The sequence below is a fragment of the Mobula birostris genome, chromosome 16, assembly GCF_030028105.1.
Source record: "Mobula birostris isolate sMobBir1 chromosome 16, sMobBir1.hap1, whole genome shotgun sequence".
Lineage (NCBI taxonomy): Eukaryota > Metazoa > Chordata > Chondrichthyes > Myliobatiformes > Myliobatidae > Mobula > Mobula birostris.
Genome location: NC_092385.1, coordinates 69,360,094 through 69,381,352, shown reverse-complemented (window position 1 = coordinate 69,381,352; position 21,259 = coordinate 69,360,094). Strand labels below are relative to the sequence as shown.

At 46.5% G+C, this 21,259-nt stretch overlaps 1 long non-coding RNA gene across 1 annotated transcript; it reads right to left on the bottom strand.

Moving 5' to 3' along the window:
* Positions 1-998: 998 nt before the first annotated feature.
* LOC140210881 (uncharacterized) lies at positions 999-21,110 on the bottom strand. The gene is made up of 4 exons (XR_011889321.1): positions 21,023-21,110; positions 20,864-20,931; positions 6,473-6,568; positions 999-1,717 (listed from the first exon to the last, which is right to left on the bottom strand). It is a non-coding gene; the product is annotated as an uncharacterized lncRNA (long non-coding RNA).
* Positions 21,111-21,259: the final 149 nt, after the last annotated feature.

Sequence of the window (21,259 nt, the reverse complement as noted above, 5' to 3'; positions counted from 1 at the left end):
ATTTTGCAGATGCTGGAAATGCTGGAAAACGCGCACAAAATGCTGGAGGAACTTGGCAGGTCAGGCAGCATCTATGGAGAGGAATAAAAGAGTTGATGTTTTGGGCCAGGACCCTTTATTGGGACTGGAGAGGAAGGAGGAAGAAGCTAGGATCAGAATATAGGGGAGGAGGAGGAGTACAAACTGAGAAAGCAAGAGGTGAAGCCGGGTTTAGAAGGGAGGAGGGTGGGAGGCGTGATGAAGTGAGAAGCTAGGAGGTGATCAGTGGAAGAAGTAGAGGGCTGAAGGTGAAAGGAATCTGATAGGAGATATAATTATTAGTTATTTGGATCAGTGAGCACACTTATGTGAAAGACTTGGGAATGTAGGTGCAGTCTAATGCAATTTCTCTTCATACCCCAGTGCAGTAGAAACTACTCAAACTCTCAAAGTGCAGCGTTTTCCAAGAAATGTATTTGTATTTCATTCCACATACTTATACCCTTGAGAGCTTGCTGGGCTGGTGATAATGGAGCTGGCAACTAAATGGGCTCTGGATCAAACTAGAAAATTCAGTCTTATCCATAAGCGGCTGCCACAGGATGAATATATCTGCCTCAGCCAATGAACGGTGTTGGCAACATGCCTCTCTGAGCATTGAATCCCGCAGAATGCATGAGAAAGAGAGGATAATAAGAGCAAGCATCACACACATCTCTGCCTTTATGCACGTATGTATTTTGTTACATTTGGACATCATATTGAAAGCTCCCAAACCCTCCAAGACATTAAACATTAGGGTTGGGATAAGATAAGATTAGTCAGAATGCCCCATGTGGTTGACCCATTCATTATGGAGTCAAATAAAGGCTAAGTAACAAAGTACTATCCATTACTTTGAAGAATTGGAAATAATGAATTTGTTAGGCCACGAGCATTTTAATGCAAGAAACTCAACGTGCTTTGATGTCAAAAGTCTTAAGAGCCAAATAAGTTTATTCATTATAAACACAAGGGCTTCTGCAGATGCTGGAAATCCAGAGCAAAACACATAAAATGCTGAAGGAACTGACCAGGTCAGGCAACTTCCATGGAGAAGAATAAATAGTTGATGTTTCAGGACATGACCCTTCATCGGGGCTGGAAAGAAATGGGAAAGAAGCCGCAGTGAGAAGGTGAGGGCAGGGGAGGAGTAAAAGCTGACTGATGATAGGTGGAAAAGATAAAGGGCTGAAGAAGAAGGAATCATAGGAGAAGAAAGCGAACCACGGGAGAAAGGGAAGGAGGAAGGACACCAGAGGAAGGTGATGGGCAGGTGAGAAGAGAAGATGGGATAAGAGTGGAGTTGAAATAGTTAAAGAGAGAATGAGAGGGAGGAAAATTACTGGAACTTTGTTAATGATTCTGTTTTTATGTGGTATGATTCAGGAGCAATTAACACACAACACAAATCAATAAGACAACAAAATGGTTTTTTGACTCTGACCCAGAGTTCATAACTTTTAGTACCTTCTCAATAGCACTGGAAATTATTAGTCATAATGTGGACATTATAGCCAAGGCCCATCTCTAAGTGTCCTTGAGAAGCTGTTGGTGAACTGCCTTTCGGAATTGCTGCAGCCTCACATGAAGATACTCCTCCATTGCTGTAGGGATAGAGCGTTCCAGACTCAGTCATCTAGCTAGAAGGCGGAATCTCCTTTTGGGTGAACAGAAATGCTGCGATCTCTAGTAAAACCTGTGGAAGAGGTCTATATGTTTATTTCAAGAAGAACAGGTGTGTGAATGCCTTGGTGGTAACAGCCAATGCTCACCACAGACAGATTTTTTAATGGTAAAGTGCAGACCCTTCTAGTTACTGAGTTCACTGCCATTGTGATTATTGCTATTTACTGCAGGAACTCTATGCCGGAATCTGAGACCTTAAAGCCACCGATGATTGTTGCAAGAGAACTCAAAAAAAGTCCTGCCAAAGTTCTACCAGAATGTCAAATTCACAACCAGAGGGAAGAATATATTAGACCTGGTTTATGCCAATGTTCGTGGAGCTTACAAGGCTCAACCCACGCTCACCTCGGATACTCAGACCACGCTGTAAATCCCTGCTCACCCTCACACCTGATACTCAGACCAGATTGTTCATCCCTGCTAACCCTCACCCCTGAAACTCAGACCGTATTGCTAATCCCTGCTCACCCTCACCCCTGATACTCAGACCGCATGAGTAATCATGTTCACCATCACCCCTGATACTCAGGCCACATTGCTAATCCTGTTCACCATCACCCCTGATAGTCAGGCCACATTGCTAATCCTCCTCACCCTCACCCCTGATACTCAGACCGTATTGCTCATCCCTGCTCACCCTCACCCCTGATACTCAGGCCTCATTGCTAATCCCTGCTCACCCTCACCCCTGATACTCAGACCGTATTGCTAATCCCTGTTCACCCTCATCCCTAATACTCAGGCCACGTTGCTAATCCTGCTCACCATTACCCCTGATACTCAGACCACATTGCTAATCCTGCTCACCCTCATCCCTGATTCTCAGACTGTATTGCTCATCCCTGCTCACCCTCATCCCTGATTCTCAGACTGTATTGCTCATCCCTGCTCACCCTCACCCCTGATACTCAGACCGTATTGCTAATCCCTGCTCACCCTCATCCCTGATACCCGGACTGTATTGTTAATCCCTGCTCACCCTCACCTCTGATAGTCAGAATGTATTGCTAATCCCTGTTCACCCTCACCCAGGGTGCTCAAGGCCTGTGCCCCTCAGCTATGTGGAGTACTTCGCCATGTCTTCAACCTGAGCCTGAGGCTCCGGAGGGTTCCTGTGCTGTGGAAGACATCCTGCCTCGTCCCTGTGTTGAAGACGCCGCGCCCCAGCGGCCTCAATGACTACAGACCGGTGGCATTGACCTCCCACATCATGAAGACCCTGGAGAGAGTTGTTCTGGAGCTGCTCTGGCCTATGGTCAGGCCACACTTAGATTCCCTCCAGTTCACCTACCAGCCCCGACTAGGAGTTGAGGATGCCATCGTCTACCTGCTTATCCATGTCTACGCCCACATGGACAAGCCAGCGAGCACTGTGAGGATCATGTTTTTTGACTTCTCCAGTGCATTCAACACCATCTGCCCTGCTCTGCTGGGGGAGAAGCTGACAGCGATGCATGGGGATGCTTTCCTGGTGTCATGGATTCTTGATTACCTGACTGGCAGACCACAGTACGTGTGCTTGCAACACTGTGTGTCTGACAGAGTGATCAGCAGCACTGGGGCTCCACAGGGGACTGTCTTGTCTCCCTTTCTCTTCACCATTTACACCTCGGACTTCAACTACCGTACAAAGTCTTCTCATCTTCAGAAGTTTTTGGATAACTCTGTCATAGTTGGATGCATCAGCAGGGGAGTTGAGGTTGAGTACAGGGCTACGGCAGGAAACTTTGTCACATGGTGTGAGCAGAATTATCTGCAGCTTAATGTGAAAAAGACTAAGGAGCTGGTGGTAGACCTGAGGAGAGCTAAAGTACTGGTGACCCCTGTTTCCATCCAGGGGGTCAGTGTGGACATGATGGAGGATTACAAGTACCTGGGGATACGAATTGACAATAAACTGGACTGGTCAAAGAACACAGAGGCTGTCTACAAGAAGGGTCAGAGCCGTCTCTATTTACTGAGGAGACTGAGGTCCTGTAACATCTGCCAAACGATGCTGAGGATGTTCTATGAGTCTGTGGTGGCCAGTGCAATTATGTTTGCTGTTGTGTGCTGGGGCAGCAGGCTGAGGGCAGCAGACACCGACAGAATCAACAAGCTCATTCATAAGGCCAGTGATGTTGTGGGGAGGGAACTGGACTCTCTGACGGTGGAGTCTGAAAAGAGGATGCTGTCCAAGTTGCATGCCATCTTGGACAATGTCTCCCATCCACTACATAATGTACTGGTTGGGCACAAGAGTACATTCAGCCAGAGACTCATTCCACCGAGATGCAACACAGAGCGTCATAGGAAGTCATTCCTGCCTGTGGCCATCAAACTTTACAACTCCTCCCTTGGAGGTCAGACACCCTGAGCCAATAGGCTGGTCTTGGACTTATTTCCTGGCATAATTTACATATTACTATTTAACTATTTATGGTTTTATTACTATTTAATTATTTATGGTGCAACTGTAACGAAAACCAATTTCACCATAAAGGGATCAATAAAGTATGACTGTGACTATACTACCCCTGATACTCAGACTGTATTGCTAATCCCTGCTCACCCTCACCCCTGATACTCAGGCCTCACTGCTAATCCTGCTCACCCTCACCCCAATACTCAGACCACGTTGCTAATCCTGTCATGGTCCGGTCCGTGAAGTCCGTATTCCGGTTTACGGTCCGGTCCATCGACCCTTGCTCCAGGTTTTCCTGTCTACCCTGTTTCTGTTCTTGTTGAGCTCTAATTGAGTCAGCTGATGCTTGTTGGGGCTGGCTGCATAAATACCTTCAGAGACCAAGGCATGGCTGCTGGATTGTTCTTGTCCTTACTCCTTGTATCCCTTCCTCTGCCTTCTGTTTCCTCGCCTGAAGCCCTGCCTTGTCTCGCCAGGAACTCTCACCTCGCCTGAAGTTCTCATCTCGCCTTGCTTTGCCAGAAGCCTTGCCTTGTCTTGCCGGTAACTCTTGCCTCACCTGAAGTTCTTGTCTCACCTTGCATTGCCTGAAGCCTTGCCTTGTCCTGCTGGTAACTCTCACCTCGTCTCACCTGGCAGTCTTGTCCTGGAGCCACCCTTTACCTAGCTCCCTTCCTGTCCCTTGCCTCCGCCCAGGTAAGCCAGGCCATCTTGCTGTTCCCTGCGGTTGGTTCTGTCCCTTCCTGTCCCTTGCCTCCGTCGGGTAAGCCAGGCCGTCTTGCTGTTACCTACGGTTGGTTCTGTCCCTTCCCGTCCCACGCCTCCGTCGGGTGGTGATCCGCGTCCTGCCCAGGAGTACCATGCCCTGCCCAGGTGAACCATGCTCTGCCCAGGAGGAGCCTGCCTAGCTTCAAGCCTGAAGACTCCAGCCTCCTGCCTAGCCTCAAGCCTGAAGTCTCCAGCCTCCTGCCTAGCCTCAAGCCTCCTGCCTAGCCTCAAGCCTGAAGTCTCCAGCCTCCTGCCTAGCCTCAAGCCTGAAGTCTCCTGCCTCCTGCCTAGCCTCAAGCCTGGTCTCCAGCCTCCTGCCTAGCCTCAAGCCTGAAGACTCCAGCCTCCTGCCTCCTGCCAAGCCTCACCTCTAGCCTCAAGCCCGAAGACTCCAGCCTCGTCCTGCCTGCCTGCCAAGCCTCGTCCTTGCCTAGTTCTGGGGTCCGAGCCAAAGGCAAGACCCAGGTACTGGGCCCTGCCCAGCCTCTGGCTTGGAGTCCAAGCCCAGGCTCCTAGCTCTCCTGTCCAGTCCTGTTCCGGGTTCCCAGTTTTCGTGTCCATGTCCTTGCTCTCACACTGTTTCCTAGTCCTGTCCCTAGTCCTTCAATGTCTATGTCTTACACTTGGTTCTGTTCCCAGCCACCGCCTTATGACAAATCCTGCTCACCCTCACCCCTGATACTCAATCGGTATTGCTAATCCCTGCTCACCCTCACCCCTGATACTCAGACCACATTGCTAATCCCTGTTAAGTGAGTCAAACGAGTTTACAGGGAGATCAGGACCTGTCTGGGTGGTGGTGCCTCAGCGCTGCAGGACTGTTTCAAAAGCACAGACTGGAGCATATTCTGGGGGGGTGTTGGCTGCCTCTGAACATCACATCAATATTGATAAATATCCGGCATCAGTGACTGGCTACATAAGAAATGCACTGGAGACATTACCACCATTAAGCACTACACTGCCAGAGCAAACCAGAAATCATGACTAGCTGCAGAGGTTTGCACATTGCATAATCTGTCTTCAGATCGGGGAATAGACACTCTAGGGTCAGCAGTAGCCATGCTCTCCCCTGCCTTCAGGAAGGCATAGTGAGAGTACACACAGAAAACTCACACGGTGTATGTGGCATGGTATACAAACCATAAAAGACTACAAGTCAATGCTGCACATCAACAACAGTGACACCTCTCTTCCTGATAGGCTGAAAGCTTTCTATGTACAAGTTGACTAATTGAATGATGTGCTTCAAGGGAAACCTCCTTTCTTCCTGAGAAACAGGTACCCTGTCGGGCCACAACCAAGATGAGGAGGGCCCTAGCCAGGGTAAACCCAAGCAAAGCTGCAGAGCCAGACAGCATGCTTGCTCAGGTGCTGAGGGACTGTGTGGCCCAGGTAACAGATGTCTTAATGAACATCTTCAATATCTCTCCGAAGCATTTCACTGTCCCTGCAGGTTTCAAGACAGTCACCATTATTCCAGTGCCCAAGAGAGCAAAGATAACTGGTCTAAATGATTAACACCCAGTGGCACTGACTTCAACAATTATGAAGTGATCTGAACAGCTGGTAATTGATTGTATAAAATCCTACCTTCCAGCTACGTTGGACCCTGTCAGCTCACCAACTGCTCAAAACAGTCCTCAGATGATGCCATCGACTCCAGCCCTTCAGTCCATCTTGTCCCACCTGGAAAACAATGCCTCATATGTCAGCTGTGGTTCATCAACATCAGCTCAGCGTTGACCACAACCATCCCTCAGAGGCTGGGAGGGAGTCAACACCCTTCTCTATGACTGGATATTGGACTTCCTGATGGAAAGACCCCAGTCAGTCTGAGTTAGCAGCAACATTTCAAGCTCCATCACACTGAGCACCCGAACTCTCCAGGGCTGTGTGCTCAGCACGCTGGTGATTCATGACTGCCAAATCCAGCTCAAACCGCATCATCAAAATAATGATAAAACAGTGGTTGACCTCATCAACAACAATGATGATTTGGCATATAGAGAGGTGCAAGAACAATAACCCAAGACTTAATAAGGGCAAGACAAAAGAGATGATTGTAGACTTTAGGAAGGTGCAGATTGACCACTCGTCAATGGTTCTGCCGTGGAGAGAGTGAAGAGCACTAAGTTCCTTGGTGTGCACGTAATGGAAAATCTAACCTGGACCAACAACACTTCCTCATAGTCAAAAGGGTGCAGCAGCATCTACACTTTCTGATGAGATTGAGACATACAAGGCTTCCTGTCCCCATTCTAACAGCTTTCCAGGAGCACCATCGAGTGTGTCCCAATCAGCTGCATCTTTGTATGGTACAGAAGCTGCAAGGCATCAGACCGCAAGACCTTACTGAGGTTTATAAAAAATGTCAAGAGGGTCATCGGATTTCCCCCCACCACCCCCGATTTTTGACATCTACTGGAATCATTGCAGACGAAGGGCCCAAAGCATTGTCAGGGATCTCTTCCACTCATTCCACAATCCCTTTGACCCATTACCATCAGGAAGGAAGTACAGGAGCATCCGACTAGGAATGCCAGACTGGTAACAGCTTCAAGACTAATGAATACCCTGCCACCACCAAGGTCCCGTCACTAGGACTGTTCACTGTTTCTTTGTGCTGCATATTACATACACTTTGAATTATATTTTATTAATTTATTTGTGGTAATATTTTGTTTGATATACTATGTGTGAGCCAGTGATATACTTTCATGTTGTAATGGTGTGGGAAACCTCCACGTGTTTGAGACTCTCTTGCCCATGCTGCTCTTGGTGGTAGGATTATAGGGGTGTGAAGCAGAGGGCCTTATACCTCCACTCCTATTACACTTTATCAACTTTATCTTTAGAAACAAAAAAATAATGAATTTGCGAATAATTTGACCCTCAGCCCTTATTTACATCCATAATGACTGATGTCAGTGACATGAGGCCATTTCCTGTTGTGGGGGAAAAGGGGTTCTCAAACCAGAGGGTGCAGCCTCAGAACAGAAGGATATCTTTCTAGAACAGACATGAGGAAGAACTTCTTTACCAGGGGATGGTGAATCTATGGAATTCATTGCTTCTGACAGCTGTGGAGGCCAAGTCACTGGGTATATTTAAAGCAGAGGTGGAAAGGTTCTTGATTAGTAAGAGTGTCAAAGGTAACAAGGAGAAGGCAAGAGAATAAGACATTAGAGCAGAATTGGCTATTTGGCTCATTCAGTCAACTCCATCATTCGATCAGAGCTGATTTATTTTCTTTTGCAATCTATCAACCTGTACTTTAACTGTACCCACTCATGGCCTCTACAGTCATCCATAGTGATGAATTCCAGAGATTCACCAATTCTGACTAAAGAAATTTCTCCTCATCTCTGGTCTAAAAAGATGTCTTTGTACTCCAAGGCTGTGCCTTCTAGAACTAGACTTCCCCACTAAAGGAAACGTTCTCTTCATATCCACTCTAAGCCTTATTTTTTTTTAGCGTGCCTGCGTGTGTGCAAGTCTGTGCACGTGCATCTGCGTGTGCATGTGTGCGGGTCTGCGTGTGCGTGCCAGTGTCCATGCATCCGTGATGATGTCTTTTTCATGGCTTTTACAAGGCGCGGAGCAAGGGAGAGCAAGGGAGAGACTGTGTGGCGTGCCACTCCTCACACAGATGTTTTCACAGTATTTTTCCCTTTATTTTACAAGGTTGAGTTGCGATCTCGACACTCAACCCAGCACAGATGGAAAGCGTACTCGGGAGCGGACCCCACTAGTTTCAAACCCGGGAACCTCCGCTCCCGGGTCCGGCGCCGATATCATTGCACAACCAGCCAGCCCTCTATCTAAGCATTTCAATAATCAATAGTTTTCACTGAGATTCTCCTTCATTTTTCTAATCTCCAGTGAATACAGGATAATAAATCAGTCATAACTGAATGGCAGAACAGCCTCGATGGGCTGAAAGGCCTAATTCTGCTCATATGTCTTACTGTTATTGAAGCAAACAAAGGATTCAGCTTTTCAAAATTCATCTGAGCCCCGAATGTTAAAGCTGCCATTGTGTGTTGATGCTGCTGAGACTGACACCACTGACAGTCAGTGGCAGGAACTGTCAAAGCAGGAACTGCGTTCTGCAAAGCTGGGAACTGCAGAACGGAATTTTCAAGGGAAGTGCTCTGACCCAATTTGTGACCCGATCTAAATGTCATTAAGGAAGCTATTGGTTCAGGTGCTCATCTTCCACTCACTGCCTGTTGCTTGATTTAATGTTATAGATCAATTGATCAGAAACAGCAGCTGACAGTCTAAAGCAGGGACACACTCCACACAATTCAATACCTTAGTAGGATTCTACAAAAGCAACACAGCATTGTTATTTAATTATTTTTTTTCAATTTGGGCGTCTGTGCAGTTACTAAATTAGTGTCAATTGTGTAGCAGAGGTATGTCTGTATGTGTGTGTGTTGTGGATTGGGGGTAGAGTGAAAAAGTGAGGGTCCTATTGACTTGGTTGCAATTTTTCCTGGACCCTTTGGACATGTTTTGATTGTGCTTCTGTTTAGAAAACTACCATAGAACCTCGACATCTACCACAGTGCAGTAATGCATAACAATATTTTTCTGTTTCTAAAGTGTGCTTTAATTACAAAATATATTTTAAAAAAAACATTACTGAGCAATCAACGTGCTCCTGTCGTGGACTGGTATCAGTATCAATCAGCTGACAGTTCGTATCCCATGATGGGAACTGAAGAATTCAATTCAATAAATTTTTCTTTGACAGCCAGTCATCATGGTACAACTGCACCATGATGAAAAACCCAACCAGTTCACAGATGCCCCTCAGTTAAGGAAATCTGTTTTCATTATTAGGTCTGGCCAAAACATAGTTTATGATTGAATGTAAACCAGAGGAATTCTGCAGATGCTGGAAATTCAAGCAACACACATCAAAGTTGCTGGTGAACGCAGCAGGCCGGGCGAAGTCCTGACGAAGGGTCTTGGCCTGAAACGTCGACTGTACCTCTTCCTAGAGATGCTGCCTGGCCTGCTGCGTGCACCAGCAACTTTGATGTGTGTTACGATTGAATGTGTATGGACTTGACTAATCTCTGAAATAGTTAGTTCAGGCCTCAGCTAGGTGAATTATATTGTTGAATTTTAAACTTTGTCATTTTTTTTCCATATAATTTAACTTTCCTAAGCTTACTTGTATTTGTACTGTATATAATCATCTAAATACATGTAACTGTTCAGTGAATTTTACGGTAATACTGTACAGTTGCTTCTGCATTTTCCTAGAAGCTTCTTAGCTTTCAGTAGCAAGGGTCATAACACTTGACTCTGGCTATTTTATAAGTAAATTGTTATTACTGGAATTTTTGTTATCACTGGTCTGAGTATGAGACAACTTCCTTTTTCTTTGTCTTTTTTGTGTTCTTGAGACACTTAATAAAATTCCTGTAAGCAACACATTTTATACCTCATCCTTGACTTCCGAAGAACCTTTGGAATGCAGAAACATTGGGATCCAACACCTATGTTGTTCACACACTGAGAATTAATGAAACACCTAAAGACAAATCAAGCTCAGCTCTGTGCCTGGTCTTCTATTCCATTTACAGTGAAGCTTGCCTCCCTTTACTTCACTTGAAAGTATTTTCGGTTAAACATCTGAAGAGGTTTCACATTGATGTAAATGGTGAGTGGGTCCTGATTGTGGCCTTTTCCCCTTCGAAGCTTTGAGGCAATTACTGCATGGACATTTTACATTAACATGGTGCTGTATAGTCATGCTAATGAATAATGTGGGACAGCAGTGAGAACACGAGTGTTCTATTTATAGCAACACTCCAGATCAGGAGTAGAACAAATATGCAAAACAAGTTAAATCAGAACTCAAATATTTCAACATTGTAGAGCAACACATCACTAAAAAATAAAATTCACTCTTTACAAACCATAACCACTGCAGACTTAATTTTATCCCTCTCAGGAAATGATTAATCAAATGAATTCTATAATAAATGTACTTCTTAACAACTCATTCAGATTCAAGAGTCAAGATTGTTTAATGTCATTTCTTGTACACAAGTGTATCTAGAAGGAAGTAATTGTACTCTGGATTCAATGCAGCACAGAAAAAACACAAAAGTAAAGAACAAATACTAATAATTTAAAAATACACAATAAATATAAATACATATGATAGCTCATATACATAAATTGACTGTACATCCATAAAGTGACATTAGTCTGCACATAAGGCGACTGACAGGAAATAACAAAGTAGAGGTGGAGATGTTGATCAGTGTTCTTTTAGTCTGGTTCTTCTGGTGTGTATGCTACATAGCTTCCTCCTTGATGGGAGTAGGCATTTAAATACAAATCGTAAAGAACCAGAATTTAGTGCATGGTAGATTTGACAGTGATAACCAATCCATTTAGTGCCTTCAGCTGTTTGAACTCTCTCATGCTGAACTTGCTCCAGTTATAAGTATTTAATTCTCACATGGTTAATTCAACATGATCATATGCTTAGGATTTAAGACCATAATACATAAGACATAGGAGCCAGGTTACGCTATTTGGCCCATCGAGTCTGCTCCATCATTTAATCATGACTGATTTAGAGACACAAGAATCTGGAACAAAAAAGTAGCATCTAGGAGAACTCATAAGCACAGGGGATTCTGCAGATGTTGGAAATCCAGAGTAACACACAAAAACTCAGCAGGTCAGGCAGCATCTATGGAAAGGAATAAACAGTCGATGTTCTGGGCTGAGTTCCTTTATCAGGACTGGAAAAGAAGGGGGTAGAAGCCAGAATAAGAAAGTGGGGGGAGGGAAAAGAGTACAAACTAGGTGATAGGTAAAGCCAGGTGAGGGGGAAGGTAGGTGGGTGGTAGAGGAGGATGAAGTCAGAAGCTGGGAAGTGATAAGCAGAAAACATAAATGACTGAAGAAGAAGGAATCTGATAGGACAGGAGAGTGGACCATGGGAGAAAGGGAAGGATGATGGACATCAGAGGGAGGTGATGGGCAGGGGAGGAAACGAGAAGGGATAAAGGAGAATCCAGAATGGGGAATGGAAAAAAGAGAGAAGAGGGAGGGGGGAAATTAATGGAAGTTAGAGAAATTGATCATGCATTCAGGTTGGGGGCCACCGGGAGTAGACTATGACATGTCAGTAGAGGAGGCCAAGGATCGATATGTCAGAATGGGAATGGGGATTGGAATTAAAGGCAGAGTTTAGGAGGGTTACTTTGTTTGCATCTTCAGAAACAGCTCTATTTCCATCTTTAATATCTCTATTTTTCCCTTTCAGGGTTGTATTGAAGACCCTGACCTGGAGTTACATGCTGACTGCGGTTCTTTGGGGGGATGGGACCTGCTCTCGAGGCTTTACAACTGACTGTTGTTCGGCACCCCAAGGTCTCAGCCTATGAGTTCAGATCGCTTTTGGAGGCCTAGGATCTCAGGGCTCTGGAGATGGGCGGATTGAAGGTCGGTGTTCCGGACAGGTGTGTATTAGAGGCTGGAACATTTTTGGCTGTGTGCTTAGAGACCCGAGATCTTTGGGCACAGAGTTCAAAAAAAGTAACACAACAGACTTTTAATATTGTAAACAAGCAGGTATCACTGCTTTTTTATGTTGGTGGGGTGGAGGGATCGTTGCTTGCTGCCACTTTAGCTCAATGGGGGGATCTGGGGGAATTTTGGGGTTCTAAGACTTAACTGTCATTCATTCTCTGGGGTACCCCTCTGTTTTTGTGGATGGTTGTAAAGAAAAAAACATTTCAGGATGTATATTGCATACATTCTCTGACATTAAATGTACCTTAGAAAACTTTGAAATCTTTGAAATCCTACTTGTTATGGGCAGTTCTTCAGGAAGATCTCAGAAGGTTAAGCTGCATTTATGGATGGAAGTACCTAGTCGATGTTTCAGGTTGAGACATTTCATCTGGACTGGATGGTTTCACTTAAAACGCCAACTGTCCATTTCCCTCCACGAAGCTTCCTGACTCATGAACTTCCTCTAGATTCTTATTTTTTGCTTGGCTTTTGGCATCAGCCTTGATCAACGTTCAACATTCTTATGCACAATTTATCTAAGTACACTGAGATAAAAGGTGAAGACCCAGCATGGTTTATCACTGGTATTTGCAAGATTTTCTGAAAGGAAGACAGGCACATGTTGTGGTAAACCATATATATATGTTGTAACTGGGTTAAATGTCTGGACATGCCCCTCTGCTAATTGCCCCTGTGGCTCCTCCCACAGACCCCTGAATAAAGGTGATTTCGCCTTGCTCCTCCTCAGTCCAGGGGCAGACACTCAGCATGGAAGTCATATTTTACTGTGAATAAAAGCCTTTCAGTATTTACCATACTTCAGTCTTTTGGAGTAACTGAAGATGCATCAATTTTATTCGCAGTAATTTTAAAGCATGGAACTTGCTGTGAGACCAGACAAGTTAGACCTTGACCCGCAAACACCTGAAGCTGGAAACGCTTCCGAACTCTGACTGGCTTGCATCGAATCATACCTAGAGGAGATTAAAGTGACTGACCCTGCAGCGAAGCACAGAGTTCTACTCTCCAGGGTCAGTCCACGAGTCTACTTGATGATCAGAGACCAGCCGAGCTATGACGGCGTGATGAACGCACTCAAAGGACAATACCTGCAGCCTATAAACACCATCCATGCGCGGCACCGATTAGCGACACAGCACCAGTGGCCTGGGGAATCAAGTGCTGAGTTTGTCCGGACACTACAGACGCATGTGCGAGCCTGCAATTGCCAAGGGCTGACGGCAGGACAGCATGCAGAGCTCCTAGTGAGAGACGCCTTTGTCACGGGGACCAGGTCAGTGTATGTGCACCAGCAGCTGTTGGAAAAAGCTGATCTTACCTTAAGTTCAGCGATCGAGCTGGCCGACATGCTGGAGGCCGCTCTGCACAACTCTGAGGCTCTCCAGACACGTGATCCCCCGATGGCCTCGTGGGCGCTGCAAACCCCGCAATCCGCCGGCGAATCAACCTGGGCTGCTGCCAGTCGCGAGTGCGCGAAGTGCTACTTCTGCGGACTCGAGAAGCACCCCCGGAAATGCTGCTCGGCCCAAGAAGCTACCTGCTCCAGCTACAGAAAGAAGGGCCACTTTGCCAAGGTCTGTAAGTCCAAACTGCGAGCGGGATCGAGCAGCACGCGTGCGAGACATGGGGGTCGCCATCTTGCCTGCCACCACATGTGAGACATCGGGGTCGCCATCTTGCCTGCCAGCATCTTCCCTGCACGCCGCCACCACGTGTGAGATATGGGGGCGGCCATCTTGGTCGGCGCCACCACCCACCGCCTACTACCAATGAGTGCTCATGGGGCACACCACCGCGCCGGACCAAGACAGCAACTCAACCCTGGCCTCCGTGACCCTCGACCAAAGCGTTCCCCACCAGCACGCAAGGTCAATGATGGACATCCTGGTGGAGGGGCGCAGGACGAGCTGTTTGACACAGGCAGCATGGAGAGTTTTATCCACCCGGACACGGTGCAGCATTGCGGACTCGCGATACAGCCGGTAAGTCAGAGGGTCGCCATGGCTTCCGGGTCGCATACAACAGACATCCGGGAGGTGGGGTTGTATAGCGACGCTAGTGGTGCAGGGCACAGAATATCAAGACTTTACGTTACTGGTCATGCCTCAACTGTGTGCCCCTGTGCTACTGGGGCTCAACTTCCAGAGCCCCTGAAAAGCATGACAATGGAGTATGATGGGCCCCTCCCACCAATCACTGTCGGAAATCCCCAGTTTTGTAGGAATACGTCACATACCCTGCTACTGACCACACCCACACACCGACCCACACACCCCACCCAACACTATGCCAACTGCTGCATTATCGACGCCACTTGCGGCCTCTCCACCCTCAAGATCCCTCCCCCACTGCTGTTTACCAACCTGATCCCTGACTGTAAACCTGTGGCAACTAAAAGCAGGAGATACAGCGCTGGGGACAGAGCCTTCACTAAGTCGGAGGTGCAGTGGCTGCTTAGGGAGGGGGTCTTTGAGGCAAGCACAAGTCCTGGGAGGGCGCAGGTGGTCGTTGTTCGGAACGGGGAGAAAAATAGGATGATCGTGGACTATAGCTAGACTATCAATAGGTTCACGCAGCTTGACGCGTACCCTTTACCCTGCATCGCGGATATGGTCAATCAGATAGCACAGTACAAGGTGTACTCGACCATAGACCTAAAATCCGCTTACCATCAGCTCCCCATCCGCCGGGAGGACCGCCCTTACACTGCCTTCGAGGCGGATAGCAGGCTTTATCACTTCCTACGCGTCCCCTTCGGTATCACAAATGGTGTATCTGTCTTCCAGAGGGCAATGGACCGGATGGTAGACCAGTGCCAACTGAAGGCCACGTTCCCATATCTGGATAATATCACCATCTGCGGTCACGACCAGCAGGATCACGACTGCAGCCTCCAAAAGTTTCTCCAAGCGGTCAAAGCTTTCAATCTCACCTATAACAAGGACAGGTGTGTGTTCGGGATCACCCGACTTGCTGTCCTTGGGGGTGTTGTGGAGAACGGAGTCATTGGCCCTGACCCCGACCGTATGCGCCCCCTGTTGGAACTCCCTCTTCCCAACAGCCTCAGAGCCCTCAAAAGGTGCCTGGGCTTCTTTTCATGTTTCGCCCAATGGGTCTCTAACTACACAGACAAGGCCCGCCCCCTGGTCAAGTCCACCACATTCCCCCTCTCAGCCGAGGCCCGCGCGGCCGTCAGCCGTATAAAAGGGGACATTGTCAAAGCAGCAATGCATGCGGTGGATGAGGCCATTCCCTTCCATGTAGAGAGTGACGCCTCTGACTTCGCACTGGCTGCTACCCTCAACCAGGTGGGAAGACCGGTGGCGTTCTTCTCCCGTACCCTTCAAGGCCCTGAAATTCAGCACTCCGTGGTGGAGAAAGAGGCCCAGGCCATAGTGGAAGCTATTAGGCACTGGAGGCACTATCTCGCCGGCAAAAAGTTCACCCTAACTGACCAGCGTTCAGTCGCATTTATGTTTAATAACCAACAGCGGAGCAAAATCAAAAATGATAAAATTCTGAGGTGGAGAATCAAACTCTCCACCTTCAACTATGACATCATGTACAGGCCTGGGAAGCTCAACAAGCCCTCGGATGCCCTATCCCAGGGAACATGTGCCAGCGCACAGATTGACCGGCTATACGCCCTACATGTAGATCTTTGCTATCGGGGGGGTCACCCGGCTATTCCACTTCGTGAAAGCGCAGAACCTGCCTTACTCCCATGAGGAGATCAGGACAATAACCAGGGACTGCCAAGTCTGCGCAGAGTGCAAACTGCACTTCTACCAACCTGAAAAGGCACAACTAATCAAGGCCACCCGCCCCTTTGAGCGACTGAATGTGGACTTTAATGGCCCCCTTCCCTCCACTGACTGCAATGTGTACTTTCTTCACGTTATCGACGAGTACTCGAGGTTCCCCTTCACCATCCCCTGCCCCGACACCACTACCACATCTGTTATAAAAGCCCTGCTCAAGCTCTTCACTCTGTTTGGGTACCCATGCTATATCCACAGTGACAGAGGATCCTCGTTTATGAGTGACGAGCTGTGCCAATACCTACTGGCTAGGGGAATTGCAACTAGTAGGACCACGAGCTATAATCCCCGGGGGAATGGACAGGTGGAGAAGGAGAATGCCATGGTGTGGAAGGCCACACTCTTAGCCCTCAGGTCAAAGGGACTGCCGGTTTCCCGCTGGCAGGAGGTCCTTCCCGAGGCGCTCCACTCCATCCGCTCCTTGTTATGCATGGCCACCAATGCCACCCCTCATCAGCGAACCTTTTCATTCCCCAGAAAGTCGACCACTGGGACCACCCTACCAACTTGGCTGACGTCCCCGGGGCCAGTGCTGCTCCAGAAACATGCAAGGAGCAATAAATACTCCCCGATGGCTGAGAGGGTTCACTTACTTCACGCGAACCTGCAGTGTGCCTATGTGGTTTTACCTGATGGGCGGGAGGACACGGTCTCCATCCGCAACCTGGCGCCCGCAAGAGCACCGGGCCCCTACCCTGAACTCTCCGTGGTGACTATTAACCTCGTATCCACCGATATATATACCCACCAGACACCGCACACTCCAAGCCCTACACAGACACCACACGACACTCCCATACCGGGTGCAACGCACAATATATATATATATATATATATATATATATATACACACACACACACATATATATATATATATATATATATACACACACACACACACACATACACATATATATATATATATACACACACACACACACATATATATGTATATATATATATATATACACACACACACACACACACACACACACACACACACACATATATATGTTGTAACTGGGTTAACTGTCTGGATACGCCCCTCTGCTGACTGCCCCTGTGGCTCCTCCCACAGACCCCTGAATAAAGGTGATTTCGCCTTGCTCCTCCTCCTCGGTCCAGGGGCAGACACTCAGCATGCTGGAAGTCATATTCTACTGTGAATAAAAGCCTTTCAGTATTTACCCTACTTCCGTCTTTTGGAGTAATTGAAGGTGCATCGTATGTGGCTTGTCTTCCCATCCACTATATGATGCTCAGGAAGGGCCTTCTGCTGTCAAGAACCAGTGGAATCTCTTAGCAGTTGTGCCTAGAGGTAGACTCATACTGGGTGTATTTGATGGAAGTCACCTGTGTAACTGCACAGCAAATGCTCAAACTACTAAAGGCCTTTAAAGCAAAGTATTGCAGATGATGAAAGTTTGAGAAAAAAATTGGGCAGGAAATACTCAGCAGGTTAGGCAGCATCAAAATCTGGAGCAACGCACAGAAAACTCTGGAGGAACTCAATAGGCCAGATAGCATCTATGGAGGGAAATGGACAGTTGATATTTTGGGTCAATACCCTTCATCTAGAGACCAGTCCAGTTGAAAGGTCACAACCTGGGGGAAGCATATACAACAGTGGCATTTAAGAGACCATAAGACTATCAGACATAGGAACAGAATTAGGCCATCTGGCCCATTGAGTCTGCTCCGCCACTCAATCATGGCTAATCCTTTTTTCCTAGCTCCTCCTCAACCCCAGTTCCCGGCCTTCTCCCTGTAACCTTTGATGTCATATTCAATCAAGAACTTATCAATTTCTGCCTTAAATACACCCAACAACCTGGCCTCCACAGTTACACGTGGCAACAGATTCCACAAATTCACCACATTTCTCTGCATCTGTTTTGATAGAGCGCCCCTCTATCCTGAGGCTGTGCCCTCTTGTCCTAGATTCTCCCACCATGGGAAACATCCTTTCCAAATCTACTCTGTCTAGGCCTTTCAACATTTGAAAGGTTTCAATGAGACTGGTGGATATATTGGTAAAAATGGAGGCAATGGATCACATGTGGATAAAAGGGATTTAGTTTAATCTGGCATTGTGTTATGCTCAGACATGATGGGTCAAAGGGGCTAATCCTGTGCTGTTCTATGGTAATGCTGTTCTTTATTTTGCCATGGTAACTATGGTACCGCGGAAATTTTATGCATGTAGTTGAGCCTGACAGTTGCTGAAAATACACAGGAATGTGTTATGGGTATAAATTGTCCCAAGAGTCTCTGCTGAAGAATATATCCGGCCAATGTCACATTTCCTTTTGTTCACTTTACTGCCTACATTGACAAAATTCTATTGATGTACAGTGAAGAATCCTGAATGTTTGCATCACCATAATATCATAAGACTGCAAGACATTGGAGCAGAATTAGGCCATTTGACCAATCAAGTCTGTGCTGCTTTAAATACACCCAAAGACCTGCCCTCCACAGCTGTCTGTGATAACAAATTCACCACCCTCTGGTTAAAGAAATTTCTCCGGATCTCTGTTTTAAATAGAAACCCCTTTATCCTGAGTCTGTTGCCTCTTGTCCTAGACTCACCCCCACCCCCCATGGGAAACATCCTTTCCACATATATTCTGTCTGGGCCTTTCAACATTCGAAAGGTTTCAATGAGATACCTCCCTCATCCTTCTAAATTCCAGTGAGTACAGACCCAGAGCCATCAAACGTTCCTTATCTGAAACCTCCTCTGAATCCTCTCCAATGCCTACACATCTTGTCTAAGATGAGGAGCCCAAAACTGTACACAATACTCAAGGTGAGGACTCACCAGAGCCTTATAAAGCCTCAGCATCACACCTGTGCTCTTATGTTCTAGACCTCTATGAATATGCATTGCAGATGCCTTCCTCAACATTGACTCTACCTGAAGGTTAAACTTTAGGATGTTCTGCACAAGGACTCTGAAGTCCCTTTGCATAGCATATTTTTGGATATTCCCCCCATTTAGAAAATAGTCTTCACATTTATTTCTTATTCCAAAGTGCACAACCATGCATTTTCCAACATTGTACTTCATTTACTACTTTCTTGCCCATTCTCCTAATCTGTCCAAGTCCTTCTGCAGCCTACCTGTTTGCTGAATACTACCTGCCCCTTCAGCAATCTTCGATTCATCTGCAAACTTGGCAACAAAGTCATTTATTCCATCATCTAAATCATTGATATATAACATAAAAAGAAGCGGTCCCAAATTCAGCTCCTGCGGAGCACCACTGGTCATTGGCAGCCAACCAAAAAAGGATCCTTTTATTCCCACTTTCTGCCCCTACTGATTAGCCACTGCCCTAACCATGCCAGTAACTTTCCTGTAATACCATGGGTTCTTAACTTGTTAAGTAGCCTCATGTATGGCATCTTGTTGATGCCCTATTGAAAGTCTAATTATACAACATCCACCATCTCTCCTTTGTCTATCCTACTTGTAATATCTCATGGTCTGGAAATGAAATCAAAAATGCCTAAAAATGAAAAAGCCGACAAAAATTGATGAATATTGCCCAGCCCCTTACAGGTAAAACCCTTCCTACCATTGAGCATAGTTTAAAGAGTGCTGTCATAGAAAATCTGTGTCCATCAGGGACCCCCACCATCCAGGCCTTTCTCTCTTCTTGCTGCTGCCATCAGAAAGGAGCTATAGGAGCCTTAGGTCCCACACCATCAGGTTCAGGAACAGTTATTATCCCTCAACCACCAGACTGCTGAACCAGTGTGGAAAATCTCATTCACAACAACACTGAACTGATCCAACAATCTATGGACTCACTTTCAAGGAATATAAGCCACGCTACCCAGTGTTGATTTCTTCACTGGTGGAAATCTAAACATGTAAAACATGTCAAGTTACCGACATTCTCAATCCACCAACAAGTCTGCAGTGACAAGTAACCTACAGAGACAAGTAACCTGCATTGACAAGTCATCTGGAGTGAATAGGAATCTACAGTGAATAGTGACCAACAGTGACGTAACCTACAGTGGCAATTAACCTGCAGTGACATGTAATGTAGAGAGACAAGTAACCTACAGATATTTTGTAGCCTGGGGAAAAGTACACACTCAGGACAACAAAGACTTTTTCGGGTTTTCATTCCTTTATCGGTTTTCGACGTTTAAATGCCAGAAGAGGGTCGCGAAACAAAACGAACAAATTTACAACCAGTTCTTGCCATTACAAACTCAGTTTAACTTTCAATTCACACCCTTGTGTATGGACAGAACTGCGTATGCAGTATAAAAAATACCGGTACTAATACGGTACAAATACGGTAGTGGAAATCCTGAAGGAACACAATACAAACATTAGAATCCCACCCACCCTGCATCTTATACACAACAGCAAAAAATGTAAGCGAATACATCTCATCTAAGACATACACACGTGCTGAACTTCCGAACAGAGACTAAACATTCACGTTACGCGGTTACATGCACAATCAGTCCCGATACAATAAAGTTAGACAAAAGGTACATTTTGGCACAACTTTTACAAGATATTGCCTGGTAGTTAAATTACAGGAAGACTGACCCACTTGGATGGTGAGGAACTTGGTATAAGCCACGCTACCCAGTGTTGATTTCTTCACTCGTGGAAATCTAAACATGTAAAACATGTCAAGTTACCGACATTCTCAATCCACCAACAAGCATAAACGAATTCACATGGATATTGTCAATTAATGCGCACCTTTCCTCACCACGCCCAGCCTCGGGAGGAACCCAGATTCCAACACCTAACCCCATCTTCAGCAGAAAGCAAAATGGTCTCCCCACTCTCCCGCGCGTGAGTAATGACATCACCGTCTCCCTTAAAGGCACAGGCAATATTCTAGCATTACCCGGATGGATGCCTAAGCACACTTTGAACGATCCCGAATCAGCTCCGACGGTCACCCGGTTACAGATACAGTTCCAAGTAACCTGC